At 36.8% G+C, this 15631-nt stretch overlaps 1 protein-coding gene and 1 non-coding gene across 5 annotated transcripts in view; both read right to left on the minus strand.

The window, feature by feature from the left end:
• The window catches only part of LOC131152176 (probable glutathione S-transferase), a 53133-nt gene that overhangs the window by 22586 nt on the left and 14916 nt on the right, over window positions 1-15631 (minus strand). The window lies entirely within an intron of this gene.
• LOC131152562 (small nucleolar RNA R71) lies at window positions 12457-12562 on the minus strand. The gene has a single exon (XR_009136054.1). It is a non-coding gene; the product is annotated as a small nucleolar RNA R71 (small nucleolar RNA).

A 15631-nucleotide genomic window follows, 5' to 3' on the forward strand; every position in this document is an offset into this window, starting at 1 on the left:
GCTGTGTGCAGCTTCAGTTGGTCTTCTAGCTTAAGGAGAGGAGGTTTGAGTTGCAAGGATGGGGGATTGTTTTTCAGGAGGATTGCAGTTGATATTGGTGATTGAACTAGTCTCCAAGTGGGAGATTTGTTGGGCTTTTGTGGAGCCTAGTTATGTTTTGATTTGGATGACGACCCGATCTCTATTTAATTAGAGATTTCTATCCTAAGGCTTAGTCCATGGAGTGAAGGCTTGGGCGTCACACAGCGCTCATGGACTAAGCGATACAAGTTGTACTTGTGGGGGTCTGGGGGCAACGCCCCCGGGGAAAATTTTTTGGAGCCCATTCGGAACGGAACCCTAGGCGCAACATATAAAAGGGTGCTTTCGGGTGATTAGGGTTTCGGTGGTTGTATCCGCGAGAGAGAATGAGAGCGAGAGAATTGTATCGCCACACTCTCTGTGATTTCTTCCTGATAATATTGAAATCCCTGCAACTCCGTGGACGTAGGCAAAATTGCCGAACCACGTAAATATTGTCTTGTGCGTGTGATTGAATTTTTCTTTGGCGTTATTCTTTCTCTATTTGTTTCTCACAGGTTTCGGAATTTGATCGTATATTCCTAACAATCGGCACAAGAATTTCACTAAGAAATATGGAAGTACACAAAACATTTCACACAATGATCTCTTTGTATACAAAACATGTCCAGAAGGGCCTATATAACAACCCCTCGTAGGTTTCCCTCCAAATACCCAACCACCCCAACGTTCCAATTCAAAATTCAAATTCTTTCTCACAGCCCAGATGCACTCGTTGACGAGAACAAGACACTCGTCGATGAGACAGAGAAAGCCTCTCGTCGACTAGTAAGATGACTCATCGACGAGTCTTCACATTTTTGATTTCCTACTCTCGGTATCTCAGAAACTTTGTGATTCTCAGCCTCTTAGTATCTATTCGTCAACGAGTACAGGGCACTTGTCGACGAGTCCCTATTATGCACTCGTCGGCGAGAACAAGACACTTGTCGACGAGTCACTGCTGCACTCTTCAGGAATTCAGCCCATATGCTTTTCATCTTTCGTTTTTGAGCCTTAAGTATAAAAGCCACACATACAAATACAATGGAAACCATTTGGGATTTTAAGAATGCAAGATTTTTTTTTTAAAGGGAATGAAATCTTGGCCTTAGAATCCCTAAAAGAGAAGGCAGGAATGTAGTTTAAAAATTTGAATTTAAAATTTGACATAAAAGGAAAGTTAAAGATGATTTGGAAAAAAAATTGTGTTGGATTTCAAAAAGGAAATTTTAGATATGATTTGAAAAATTTTTGAATATGGGCTCCGACCACCTTATGAAAGAAGTGTCATTGTTTTTAAAATGAAAAGGAGGTTCTCGACTTTGGAAATCAAATATAGTTTTCTAAGTTAGGGTTAGATCATTGGCTACAAAAGAAAGAGAAATGTCAAAGAAGGAAATGTGAGGAAAAAACCTAACTAGCACCTAAAATGAAATCACAATCCTAAGAAGTCCTACGCACTTGATTTTTTTTTCTATCATTTTTCAAATAGAAAACAACAACAACAACAAATTTATGTTCAGAAAATATGCGATGTTCTTACCATCTCATCATAAAGACCCATGCAAAAATGTGCAAAACAAAAAAATAAAAATAAAGGAAATTAAAAAAAAAATAATTAAAAACCATCTAAACATTTACAAGGAAATAAACATAGTAATAATGACTCTTACCATCCCATCATAAAGAACCATGCAAAAAAATTGCAAAATGAAAAACACAATAAAGGATTAGAAACCAACCTAAAATTTACAAGGAAATAAATAGAGTAATAATAACTCTAAATCTAATTTAGGACATCAAGAGTTGTGTATGGGCAACTAATGCTTTTAAACATTGCCCCTTCGCCCCCTCAAATCATTGTGTTACCATTCTCAAAGTTAACCCAGGCTCTCTACTACCCTTGAGAACAAAAAAAAAAAAAAAAACAGAGAACCCATCTCCCTCCCTCTCTCTTATTTCTTTTGTTTTCCAACGAGCAGATCAATTAAGAAAACATTGAAAAAATATATTTTTGAAAGAAAAAGAAAAAAAATCAATTTTATTTATTTAAAAATTCAAGCAACCAAGTTTTAATCAATTTTCATGTATATATTCTTCAATCACCATGGTTTAAAACACCCAAATATTAAAGCTTCCAAGCCAACTTCCCAATACATACGTTCAAAGTTCAAATTTGTGCGTTATAAATATAAGCCATGAAATATCATCAAAGCAAGGATGACACAATATTTACCATGCAACCTCATGTAAAAGACATGCTCTAAGTTATCTATTCATACATGCATGGCCTTAAAAAAGTGTGCTTCATGGTATCATAAAAACCCTATTCTTCAAACTAGTTCCAACAAAAAATCAAGAAACTCATTCTAAGATCCAATACATACCTTGCGCAAGGTTTATTTCACATAAAAGCAAGAACCTAAGCCTTTGACTCCCAAGAAGAATATTGGACAAAATCCGGACTCCAATAAAACAATAGAAAATACCACTATTGATTCCAAGAAAGCAAGAGAAGTGTCCAAGCTTGATTTCCAAGTGTAAAAGAAACCCAAGATTGATCCTCGAGGAGTAAGAGAAGCACCCACTCCCTCATGAATGTATACTATCTCACCTCCTCTCTTGTTTGTAGAACCCTCTTTCTCTCTATTCGTAAGTGTGAGTTTCGAAGCCTCCTCTTTGTGTTCAACGAAAGCCTCTCATTTTTTCTCCTTTGAGCTTGTTCTCTTGGCCTCTCCTCAATGTAAAAATTAGACCTATGTCCCCTTACTTGTTGAACCCTTAGTCTCTTATTTATAATAAAAAGGGCTAAATTTGTGGTAAAATGTTCTCCTATTTCCAAGAATGCCCTTGGAGGTAAGGAGAATTCCCTCCTCGTCTAGGGTGTTTGGAACCTATCCTACTAATATGGAATGCTTAAAATGGGATAGGACTAACCAATAAATCATCTAAAGTTTGTCTTAAATTTACTAAATCAATGAAATAAAGCTAAAATTGACGTAAAAGAACCCTTAGACTTCACAATCACAACAACATGAGTTAATATGACTTTTTGCGAAAAATCAAATAATAAGAACACCTAATAAAAAATGGGCATCACCAAATATATATATATATATATATATATATATATTAGGAATAACCAATAAATCATGTAAAATTTGTCTTTAATTTACTAAATCAATGAAATAAAGCTAAAATTGATGCAAAAGAAGCATTAGACTTCACTAGCACAACAACACAAATTAATATGACTTTTTTTTTTTTTTGTGAAAAATCAAATTATAAGAACTAATAAAAAATGGGCATCAACAATATATATATATATATATATATATATATATATATATATATATATGTTGAAGTTGTCAGTTTGACTGCTAGTTTAACCCATTGATTTGACCAATCCAATCGTCCCGATAGATTTTCTAGGTTGGTTACTGATCTAGGTCTTAAAACTATTCTTGTATCTTACTTCTGTTCTTTTAAAACATGGATGATACATAATACATGCATCAACTATCATAATTTATAAGTAAGGAATGTAGTATACATATGATGGTTAAAAAAAAATAAATGGTTCACTTGGCAAGTGCCCAACCCAAGCTTGGCTAACCTATTAATTAATTGGGTTGGGATTAGGTTGACTCATTTATAAATGAGTCACCCCTCTTTAGCCCAAACCTAGTTTCAATGGGTGGGTAACATGTCACCCGTGGGATTTCACTCATTTTGCTACCCCTATCTTTTGGGTCTTGAAACAAAATTAAGTCATCTCAAGTAATTGCACCCAATTCTTTTGGTTGGCAATGATGAAATGGCGTAAGTACTCTACTAGTAGTCTATTGAATATCTCTATTTGTCTATTTGTTTGTGGGAAGTAACTCAAATAGATGTCAAGCTCTAAATTGAGGATTGTTAAAAGTTATGTCTAGAAGTACCCTATGAATTTGGTGTCTCAGTTATTAATGAAGTCTTGACAAATACCCTAACACTTCACAATATGCTTGAAGAATAATTTTTCTTATTTCCTCTGCTGAGTAGTACTTCAGTGTTGGTATAAAAGTATTGTACTTTGAAAACTTGTCTATAGTACAAGTATAGACCCTACAACACCAACTCTTGGTAGGTTACGGATGAAGTTAAATAAGACATGCTTCCCCACTTTCATTGGTACTTGAAAAGGCTCTAACAACCTTGCAGTCTTTTTCTACTAGACCTTTGTGTTGTTGGCAGGTGAGATAGGTCTAGGTATAATTAACCACCTTAACCCACATGTATGACCAGTAATATCTTTGTTTTTCAATAATTCCAAAGTTCAATGTCATCCTAGGTGACCTACTTACATGGTGTCATGACACTTAACAATATTCCTTAGCTACCAACTCAAGGTAGACATAGCCAGTTACCATGTTTCAACAGTAATTCATCTTCTAACTAAAATTGGCACGTTCTACCCTCTTCCACTTACTTTATGAGGTTTTAGGCAATTGGACCTTTGACAAAATTCTCCTAATGCGCTTCCATATTGTTATGGTAATATTACTTACCACCAAGTGTGTTACTAGTTGTAAGGCACCACAATCTTAGCCTTCCTACTTAGTGAATCTATGACTTGATTCATTCACCCAACCTTGTGCTCTAGAGAGAAATCAAATTGCACCATGAATTCTCACGTCTTAGTATAATTCTTGGTGGTTAAATTTGGTTGTATAAAGAAATGACTGACAACTGAGTTATTTGTTTTCACCACAAATATAGACCCAAGTAGGTCATGTCGCCACATGTGTAGACAATGAATTTTCATTAACATCTCCTTCTCTTAGAATATGTTTTTGCTAAGCTTAGGCTTAGTTTCATTAAGCTTACGATTCTTGTATGTAATAGAATGTCCAATTTGTACCAAGAATCCACCAAGGTTATAGGCTGAAGGATATGTTTATAATTTGAAGGCTTTTATAATGTTCAATAGAGCTAGTAATTAATCACACCACTTCATGGATTCCTTCAAGTTGTCAAAGTTTCCCTGACACTCCTTTGTCCAGTTCCACCTATATATGATCCTCCTTTAGTAATTCAATTAATGAGAAAGTCCTCCTTGAGTACTAGTCCACAAACTTGTGATAGTAGTTGGCGAGTATAAGAAAGGAAAACATCTGCTTGACTATTGTCTGTATTTTCCAATCTTAAATAACTTTCACCTCCATATACATTTGAATATGACATTGTTCAAGCATATGACCAAGGAATTTGATACATATTTGAGCAAAAGAGAACTTCTCTTTCTTGACATAAAGATTATTCTTCTTCAACCAATTGAACACCTTTTGAGATGCTCTTTATATACCTTTAAAGTGTAATTGTAAAGTACAATGTCATCCAAGTACATCATAACAAAATTTTTGAGGTAGACATTAAACAATGCTTTTATGAGCATGCAAAAAATAGTTGGCGCATTTGTCATCCTAAAAGGAATCATTAAGAATTCATACGCCTATACCTTATTGTGTAAGTAATCTTTGGCTTATCACTATATGCCATGCTCACTTAATAGTAGCCTAATCACAAGTCAAGTTTGGTGAAATACTTGGCATGACTTTGTTCATTAAATAAATCAATAATAAATGGTGGGATGCTTATTGCATAATACTACTCTGTTGAGCATATGAAAGTCTATACACATTTGTATGCTCCCATCATGTTTCCTTGAAACAACAGTGGTGCTTAAAATGGTGTTTGGAAGGACCTATATAACCCATTTCAAGTAACACATCAAGTTGTTTACTCAACTTCGCTAGTTTTAAAGTGCCATTTTGTATGACCTTTAGCATAAGGCTTCACACCCTTGGTAACAACTTGATTTCATGCTCCACACTTTGCCATGGAGGCAAGTTGTGTAGTAGCTTATTCGACAGTACAACTTTGTGCTCTTCCAACACATCTTGAATAGTAGTAGGCGTCCAACCTTGTCCTATGTCTTTATACGCTCCCAATAAGGCAAGATATGTCGACCTACCCCTTTCAATACCTTATTAAGCTACATGATTAAGAGGAACTTCTTGATATCCCCTTTTATTTATAGTAGTTTGCACCATGCAAGGGTGATTTTCTCCTATTAGACAACGAGAACTAGAAAACAAAATTGATACCACCTTAGACCTTCTTAAGAATTCCATTCCAAGTATCACTTGGAAATCATCCATCAAAATTACTTCGAAATTTGCATAACTCACCCATTATCTAAGCTTCATAGTCAATTGCATGAATACTCCTAACGTAGGTTGAGCTACAAAATTAATTGATTTCATATGTCTTGAGTCATTTTCCATCTTTAAGTTGGGTTTATGCACTTCCCCCTTTGAGACAATGTTATTGTTACCCCTAGTATCCACTATAACACCAATGCTTTTCCCATTGATCCATAGATCCACAAATATTAACCTTTTAGCCAAGGTAACTTATAATTCTTTTATTTTCCTTTCCAATATATTGAGTAAGTGCATTACACCTATCCTTGGGATTTCGTTCTTATGCATATCTTGTCCTTGTGTCCCAAGGCATTAAGTGATTTGTTTGAGCAATTAGTAACTCTGCAAGGGCTTCAGCAGAAGAAGCATTCCAACTTACTCTTATTTGGATGCTATGAAAGAATGAGATGAAAAAACTTCATTTTGAATTTGATGCCTTTCGACTCACCCAATTTTTTTGTTTGCCATTCTTGGAAAACTTATAGTTGTTCCACTTGACATGATGCTTTCCTTGGACATTGTGGAACTCTCTCCAACATAGTTAGTCAAGCATTCTATGACAACTTATTTAGTTGGAAAGCCTTACTTATATATTTATTTTTTTATGAAGTTCAACATTTTCCTATGTTTTCAATCCTTGAAGAAAATAAAACAACTTGTCTTTATCTGACATGTCCTAGATATCCAACATCAAATAGAAAATTGTTTGAAAACAACATTTAAAGGAAATAATTTGGTCTTAAACTCTCTCTCTTTAAGTCTACCCAACTATGAATTACACAACCCATTCTGAATTTCATCATACTTGATACATCACCAATATTTAGCATCACCACTTAGGTATATTGCTGCCATGGATACTTTTGCCTACTTCGGGTTGATCGTCACCTCACGAAAGTGTTGCTCCACGTCAAATGAGAAATTCTCTATCCATGTCAAATAAGAAATTGTCTAACTCTTTAGCATTATGGGTAACCTCATATGTTATAGGTTTTGGAACTCTTCTCTATAATCTACCCTTGCAGATTGTACTTCTAAATAGCACAAACCGTCAGGTTCATTTTGGTTGTAAGTTCACCATCTAGTTTTGTATCTGCTTCCATTGTACCACAAAATTTCTCTAATAACTTCTCAGTGGAACCTTACTATTGTTTATGGTATCCCTCGAATAAATCAACATGTACTAAAGGGCTAGCTCTACATCCATAGTGTTGGCTATCACAACCTATGCCTTTTGTGCATCAATTTTCTTGGTATTAGTATGTGGTATGGTTCCTTGACCAATGTTTCATATAATCCCACAATCCGAAGGAAACCAAATCACGAAGCAATTACTTAAGTTCTAATACCAATTATTATAGGTTGAACACTTCACACCTTGAGAAGGGCCATGTGACAATAATTATAAGACACTAACCAATTAACTCAAAGTGTACTGTGGTTTTACCACATGAACAAATTCACAATCATCAAATACAAATTAAGTGAAAACAATAAATAATCATGAAAGCAAACAAGAGTCATACAGTAAATTGTAAAACAACACAATTTATTTTCACATCTCCATTAGCAATACATGTTTAGCCAGGGAGGCAAGAAGGCTAAAATTGTTTACAAAAACTAGTGAATTTTACAATAATTGATGAACTTTCACCCTTCCTTTAAAGATATTTCTTTGCTATTCTAGCTTGAACATTAGGAAAAATCAAATTAACTAAGTTGCCATTATCCTATTTTTTTTTTACTAAGACCTTATACCACTCAAAGAGCAAAATCTATGCTACTATTTATATAATGGTTACTTATCCTATTCACACATGACAAGCAATTATAGGCAACCATAATGCCTTGAACCAGCTCAGCTCATGATATGAAAGATGGATGCAATGCAGTTACTTAATGCAATAAAAAGGTAGATGAAAGAGTTGAAGAGAACTTCAGCTAAAGGACCTAATGTTCATGGATCTAAAAATCAATGGAAAAACCTCCTTACCATGGTTGACTCTAGGGCTACCAACAACTTCATCTTATAAGGCAAAGAATTGAGACCTCGGTTGAAACTCAAAAATAATTCAGACCACATATAAGCAACAAATTATGTAGATCCAATCAACACTGCCAATGGCTAAGCATGTTCTTGCTAAATTTGCTAGGATCGAATTCTTATGAGACACTTCAGCTATCCCAATGCCTTTTCTTGGATCCATTTATTTAGTAGGTGATCACCCATGTATAAATTAAGTCGTAGTGAAGAATGGAGAAGATGCAACGTTCCTCTTTTCCATGCAACTCAAGGAATTTGAGAGTTGGTAAACCAAATTATTTTGCGTCATGTATAGTGAATGAAGAAGTAAGACAAGTGTTGGTGCCTGCTTTGCGATTCAAAATTGTTAAAAGCATTCCAAACTTTGAAGCTAGATAAAGTCTCAAACAACTTATGGCCAAGATGATGTGTTGAGCATAAGATTGTGTTGTTACTTACGGTGAAACCTATGTTAAAGGTACATATCAAATGTGCCACCTAAGTAAGCAGAGCTATAAAAACAACTTGATGAATTGTTGGAAGAAGGTTTTGTATGATCCCTTAAAGCATCGTACAAAGTATCACTGTTCATCTAAAATAAACATAATAAGAGCTGCTAATATAAGTGGGTTAATGAGTTCTCAACAAAGTAACCAAGTGTAAAATGTATCCATCCCTCTAATTGCATATTGTTTGATTAACTCAATCATGCCAAGTACTTCACCAAACTTGACTTATGGTCAGACTACTATAAAGTGCAAATAGAAAAAGGATTAGAGACTACTTTCTTGATGCGCAATGGACCTTTTGAGTTCTTTGTGGTGTCCTTTGGGTGAACTAGCAACTTTTTGCATCTTTATAAAGCAAGTGTTTTGTGACTACCTCGATAAGTTTGTCATCGTATATCTTAGTGAAATTGTTATCTATAAATCTATGCTAAAAGAGCACCAAAAGCATCTGCAAAGGGAATTTTGTACGCTAAAGAAAGATAGCCTGTATGTAAAGAATTAAAAATGCTTCTTTATGTAGAAGCATATGAAGTGGAAATGAAGAAGGTAAGGGCTAAATGAGACTAGAAGATCCTAAAACCAGTGAAAGAACTACATTCATTTTTTAATATTATTAATTGCTACAAGAAATTTGTTAAGGATTACTTAAGGGGGACTACCCTACTGACATATTTATTGAAGAAGGACCAAAGGATAACTGGTTGCAAGAGTGCTAGGAGCCTTTGATGGATTGAAGAAACAATGATAAAGGATCATGCCCTTATTCTTTCTAAAATCATAAGCCTTTTGAGGTACAAATTAATGCATTCGATTTTCCTTTGGATGTTGTCTTGTTGCTAGAGGAAAATCTTGTCATATATAAAAGTGAGAAGATTAGTTAATTTGCATAGAATTTCACAACTTAAAAAAAGAAGAAAAGGAAATGTTAATAGTTATCCATTGCTTTCGAGTGTAATGGCATTACTTGTTTGGTTCAAAGTTGCAAAGTTGGATGACTTTGTCATTAGTCACTTTTTTTTTTTTACAATCCGAGTTATCCCCTAAGTGGGATTATTGGTAGGAATTCCTAAAAGATTTCTTTTTTCAAACATAGGGTAGTGTAGATAAATCGAGATGCAAATGAACTAAGTAATATGGTTAAGATAGAGGCTATACAAATGGTAGCACACTTATCTACAAGTAAGGTTTCCACAACAATCTGGGAGTGAATCAAGGAGAACCTTATGAGAAATCAATTGGCTCAAGCCATTATCAAGTTGGTGGAAGGGGGTGAAACTTGCTAATGTTGTATGGAGGTTGGTATGCTATGAACAAATGGAAATTGGCTCTTTAGCTTGGAGTTAGTAACCCCAAGAATACCATTTATGAAAGACACCTAGGATGGAAACAAACTTTGGCATTGTTAAAGCAACAATATTATTGGCCACACATGCGTGAAGAAGTGGTTTGTATACATGAACTTGCCTCGCCTACTATGAAGATAAGACAGATTGTAGGACTGTTAGAGCCTTTTTTTTTTTTTTTTTTTTACAGCTAATGAGACCATAGAGAAATTTCTCTTTGATTTCTAATAAAATTTCTAGAGTTGAAGGCATGAAGTCTATACTTGTGCTTGTAGATAGTTTTTGAAGTACAACACTTTATCCCAACACCAAAGTATTGCTCAAGAGAAGAGACTCCACAATTGTTTTTCAAGCATATTGCAGTGTATTAGGGGTTCCTCGTTGAACTAGACTACAAATTCATAAGAGAAGTATCATAGCATAACTAGACATCTCACTAGGTTATCATTTGTAGATCGATGATGGCCCAAAAAAAGAGATTTAATGGGCTAGAGGAGTATTTATGCTATTTTGTAATACCAATAAGAAGAATTAGATGTAGCTACTCATTATGGCTCAATTTTTTCTTACCACTCAAAAGTGCTTAATTTCTCATAAAATTCCTTTTGAACTTGTTATAGTGAGCAACCACTATTACCCCATAGAATGTATAAGTTTCATAGTTGGAGAGTCCAAAATCTTATATCTTCACCAAAGAATGGAGACAAAATATAGATATTGCCTAAGCCTACTTGGATAAAGCCATTAAAAGGATGAAAAATTAGGCAGATAAAAAAAGAAGACCATTGCACTTCAATGTCGGAGACTTAGTACTTGTCTAGCTCCATCTAAAACAAGTGAAATCTGTCTAAGGTCAAGAGAACATACTACTTGGCTAATATGAAGATCAATTTATTCTGGCCAAAGTCACAAAGGCATCTTAAAAGGTTGACCCTCCAGCTCGGAAAAATGGTATCCTATTGCAAACAGATTTGTCTGTCAATACTATAGTCTTAAATTGAAAGCATGTAAATCCGTTTGATTTACTTCTTTGATGTTGATGAAGTTTTGCATGATAGGATAAGCACTACTACAATCTTAACCAGATAGAAATAGTTGGCTACAGAACCGCGGGGGTGCTCGTGTGATTGTTGAGACAGGGTATACTCTGGTTCCTGATTGTGCTCCGGAGATTGGCGCACCTTTACTACCCTATGCCCTCAAATGAGCCTCTCCCACTTGACCAGAGATTTTTGGGTTAGTACTCTTATGTATATTTGGTTGAGCGTAGTCTGAGGCATGGCGTGTTAAGTTTAATTCGAGTCTAAGCATTGTTTTGTAGGAGTAGGGTTAACATAGATTTTATATGCTTTGCAGTAGTTGTTAGAAAACCCCCATTGAAAAATACCATCTTTTTCACTTTCTTTTACACGAGACAATAATAGAATAATTGAGAAAAGGTTTATAACTGCTTGGTTTAGTCCCTATGGATCGACACTCGACTCCCCCACTTTCTACTGAACTTGGGATTGTTAGGTAGTATAAATATTATTTTTTATAGTTAAGGACCCAAGCCTTGGCAAACCTACCAAATTTTGGCGTCATTGCTAGGGACTAGGGTATGGTTGTTTTAGCCAATTTCTCATCTACTATATTGTTATTTTTTGTTTTTCTTTTTTGTTTATATATTGAAGTCTTGAATCTCTGTGCTTAAATTGTGTATGTTTGGTTTGCATTCTTTGGACCCAGACCTGATTCCCATAGACCTTGAGATTGATAAATCCCGTAGGTCCCTTAGGAAGCCAACCTCGAGTCCTGAGTTTGCTGAGTGGTCCAAACCAAAAGTTATGGCTGAACAAAACCCACCAGTTCCCACTGATCAAATCCCGAAACACCAAGCTCTCCCCTACCTATGGTGGGAGAGCAACCCCTTCGACCTCTTAGGGAATACTTTGTACCTAATGCATACACTTTATTGTTTCGCATCCAATTCCCGAATATTCAAGCGGCCAATTCAAGATAAAGACTTATATCATCTCGATGCTACCCATCTTTCATGAGAATTCTACAGAAAATCATTTTCAGCATCTAGATGAGTTTTTGGAAATTTGTTCCACCATCCGTATACCAAATTATAGTGATGATGCTCTTCTGTCTTAGGTTCTTTTTGTTCTCTCTGAAGGATAAAGCCAAATATTGGCTGACATCCATAGAGCTGAACTCGATGACCAAATGGGTCACCATGTAGCACGAATTCTTAAAGAAGTACTTCCTAATTTGGGAGAAAAATGAGCTTCAGAGAGCCATCCCAAGTTTCATACAAATGGATAGAGAACTCTTTTTTAAGACTTGGGAGCGCTTTAGGGACTTACTCCGTAAATGCCAACATCATCAGGTCTCGTAGTGGCAATTAGTCCAAACCTTTTATGAAGGGTTAGCTGAGAGAGATAAGTCAATGGTTGATGTATCGTGTGGAGGTACTTTCCTCACAAAGCACGAGAATAAGGCCTGGGCTCTCTTTGAGAACCTAGTTAAGAATTCTCAACAGCACACAACTGCTGCTCGTAGACCCCCTAACCTATCCACCTCCAAACTTAAGAGAGTTTATGAGTTGACCACAGACCATGAACTAGCACCCACTCTGTACACCAGTTCTCATCCTTAAGGCAACAACAGCACCCAAAGGCCTGTGCAGAAGTGTGTGCAATTTGTTATGATCCCTTCCATTCTAGCTACAATTGCCCACATGCGCTATCCCAACCTAAGCTTGTGTAGGAAGAAGTTAACTCTACCTATAATTGGTATGATAGGCCGTCAAACGACCTATACTCTAATATGTACAACCCTAGGTGGAGACAACATCCTAACTTCTGCTCGAGGCCACAAGCTCCAGGATTTAAAGCCCAAAGACCTCAACAAAGCCCAATGCTCCACCTCCTCACCCATACCCAAATTCTTAAAATCTTCCTATTTTCGCCCCTGAAACTTTATCTTCTCGACATCATTTTCCTCCTCAACCCCAATATGACAAATCTTTCTAGAAGATGGTGTTGAGAACCCTTAAGGGCATTGAGGCTAATAACCACGTCGATAGGCAATTTCTCCACTTTCAATCTCAACCTATCGCTAAGCTAGAAGCCTTCACGGGCCAGTAGCCACTTCTTTGAGTTGGTGGGATAAGAGTAAATTGCCAAAGCAACCTCCAATGCACCCTAAAGGCCTATACGGGGTAGAATGTGAATCGGACACGGGCCCTTCATTGTGTCATGAGTAGGCTCAGATGGTGACCACTCTTCGAAGTGGTAGGGTAGTGGAGAAGTTGAACAAGAGAAAGAGTAAGGAGATGATGATAAAAAAAAAAAAAACCCCTGAAGATTCCATGCCTTATGCAGGAAAAGCAAAGCCACATTATGTCCCTCTAATGCCATACCCGGTAGCCCTTCAAGCACGTTCCTAACTTAAAAAGGAAGAAATTGAGGAATCCACATTGGACACCCTTAGGCAATCGAAGATCAATCTTCCTCTCTTAGATTTCATTAAGCAAGTGTCTGCTTACGCTAAGTTTCTTAAGGATCTATGCACCCAAAAGCATAAATCTAATGTGCATCTTAACAAAGGAGTCAAAAAGACTGAGAATATGAACTCAACTCTTCTATGTTCTATTCCCCCCAAACTTACGGACCTCGGCGCTGCCACCATCTCGTGTGTAATCGACAAGTGCATCATTGTTAGGGCTCTCTTGGATTTGGGAGCGAGTGTGAACATACTTCCCTACTCGGTCCACAAGAAATTTGGTTTAGGAGAACTGCAGCCTACTGCGGTCGCCTTGCATTTTGCCGACCAATCCATCAAAAGGCCCCGAGGTATTATAGAAGATGTCCTAGTAAAGGTCGATAGATTTGTAGATTTGTATACCCTGTTGATTTCCTTGTTTTAGATATGGAACCTACTGATTTGACACAGCAATCGTGTCCGGTTCTTCTGGGTAGACCATTTTTAGTCACGACTAATGCAAACATTCAGTGTAGGACTGGTGTTATGGACATATCCTTCAGCAACATGCAGCTCTGGCTAAATGTGTTCCACAACCCTCAACAACCACCTGATGAGACTTCCTTCGAGGATATAGACATGATTGATGGTGATGTTAGTAAGGAAGCCCTATGGACTCTTTTGAATGCTTCCTCTAAGAATACACCTCCAATTGATCAGCCATCTACTTCAGGATTAGAGGATCCATGTGCACACATCTCTACTATTATTGAATCGGCCTTTAACCTGAGAAAAAGGCCTTAGAAGGCTTGGTTCGAAAATCTTCTGACTCTCACTAGCATTCTTGCACGTCCTTCTATTGAGGTCCCACTAGCACTTGAGTTGAAGCCTCTGCTAGCTTCTCTCAAATATGTTTTCTTAGGCCCCCGAGAGACCCTGCCTGTTATTATATCATCTAGCTTGGACAGTTCGCAGGAATCTAGGCTCATTCACGCTTTGAAAATACATATGAAAGCCATAGGGTGGTCGGTGGTAGACCTAAAGGGTATAGATCCATCTGTCTGCATGCATCGAATTCATCTTGAGCCGAATGCTAAACCTATATGCGGGATGCAGCGAAGGCTTAACCCCAATATGAAGGAAGTGGTTTTGAAGGAAGTGGTTAAACTATTAGATGTAGGGATCATATTTCCAATCTCAAATAGCAAATTTGTGAGGCCTACGCAAGTGGTTCCCAAGAAATCTGGGATCACCATTGTTGAAAACGAAAAGGGTGAAGGTATACCCACGCGTGTCACTAGTGGGTGGTAGGTGTGTATTGATTATCAGGAACTCAACAACCTCACCTGGAAAGACCACTTCCCATTGCTATTCATCAATCAAATATTGGATAGATTCGCAGGACAAAATTTGTACTGCTTCTTAGATGGGTATTCAGGGTATAATCAGGTCGCAATCCATCCCAACGATCAGGGGAAGACCACATTCACCTGCCCATTCGAAACCTTTGCATATAGGAGAATGCCCTTTGGGCTATGCAATGTGCCAGTGACATTTCAAAGGTGCATGCTAGCCATCTTTTTTGACATGGTTGAAAAATTCCTTGAGGTATTTATGGATGATTTCTCTGTGTTTGGACCCTCCTTTGATGCATGCCTTGAAAACTTGTCCAAGGTCCTTGAGAGATGTGTTGAGACGAATTTGGTATTGAGATGGGAAAAGAGTCATTTTATGATTCAAGAAGGCATTGTGTTGGGGCACATCGTCTCCACCAGGGGGATTGAAGTAGATAAGGTTAAGATAGAGTTGATCTCCAAGTTTCCTCCTCCTACTTCTTTCAACCAAGTGCGGTCATTCCTTGGGCACACTGGTTTTTACTGGTGGTTCATTAAAGATTTCAGCAAAATTTCCCAGCCCTTGACCAACTTTTTACTCAAGGATGCACCCTTTGAGTTTGATGAACATTGTCTCGTT

The sequence above is a fragment of the Malania oleifera genome, chromosome 3 (assembly GCF_029873635.1).
Source record: "Malania oleifera isolate guangnan ecotype guangnan chromosome 3, ASM2987363v1, whole genome shotgun sequence".
Taxonomy (NCBI): Eukaryota; Viridiplantae; Streptophyta; class Magnoliopsida; order Santalales; family Ximeniaceae; genus Malania; species Malania oleifera.